The following is a 494-nucleotide window of genomic DNA, read 5'->3' on the forward strand; positions in this document are numbered from 1 at the left end:
GTCTTACTGTCGGTCCTGGTAGTAGAGCTTTTTTGTGTGGCTTTATTTTCGTGGTTGCGTGTTGGACTGATTACACCCGCGGATATGAAGCAGTTTGAGGGATTTTAGTTTCACTGTTTCCTCTCTAGATAACAATCCACAGCCCCTTTTTAGTTTCATTAATTCACTAAAAGAATACCCTTGATTCATTATATTTCAATTGGCTGGCTATACTTCGCGAATGTTAAAGATACTGTGAAAGGGCGAAGCACTAAACTACGCTGAACACTCGTTGAGAGTATCGCTGTCACCGCTATCCTTATTTCCCTAAAAAACTTTACTATAACTCATAGATCATTCATCACACTTGCACCATTTCACTGTTCTTTTCTGGTAGTTTCACCTGCATTGCTTGTTGCCGTAGCGGAGCAGAAAAGGGGAACTAAAAGGCTAGCTCAGGCGGCCCCACCGAGGAGCGCCAGCCACACGGCCTCACAAAGCGGGGGACAGGCGTA

This window comes from Penaeus monodon, chromosome 22 (assembly GCF_015228065.2).
Source record: "Penaeus monodon isolate SGIC_2016 chromosome 22, NSTDA_Pmon_1, whole genome shotgun sequence".
Taxonomy (NCBI): domain Eukaryota; kingdom Metazoa; phylum Arthropoda; class Malacostraca; order Decapoda; family Penaeidae; genus Penaeus; species Penaeus monodon.